Raw genomic sequence first — 269 nt, 5'->3', positions numbered from 1 at the left:
GAGAGAGAGGTAAAAGTTCATAGGAATAGTGGTAGATGAAAAGGAGAGAAAAATGATAATATAAAGAGGAAATAGACTAAAAGGTTGGATAAAGGGTGTATGTTTAAGAATGAAGTTGTGTGGAGGGTGGCGAAAGGGAGATGATGAAAGGGGAGGAAAGAAAACAGGAGAAGGAGAAAGGGGGATGATGAAAGGGGAAGAAAGAAAACTGGAGAAGGAGAACGGGGGATGATGAAAGGGGAAGAAAGAAAACTGGAGAAGGAGAACGG

At 41.6% G+C, this 269-nt stretch overlaps 1 protein-coding gene across 8 annotated transcripts in view; it reads right to left on the bottom strand.

The window, feature by feature from the left end:
- The window catches only part of LOC119588791 (ELAV-like protein 1), a gene marked incomplete at its 5' end in the record, with an annotated part of 73233 nt that overhangs the window by 12126 nt on the left and 60838 nt on the right, over positions 1-269 (bottom strand).

Source organism: Penaeus monodon, chromosome 24 (genome assembly GCF_015228065.2).
Source record: "Penaeus monodon isolate SGIC_2016 chromosome 24, NSTDA_Pmon_1, whole genome shotgun sequence".
Taxonomy (NCBI): Eukaryota; Metazoa; Arthropoda; class Malacostraca; order Decapoda; family Penaeidae; genus Penaeus; species Penaeus monodon.
This window is presented reverse-complemented; position numbering and strand designations above follow the sequence as displayed.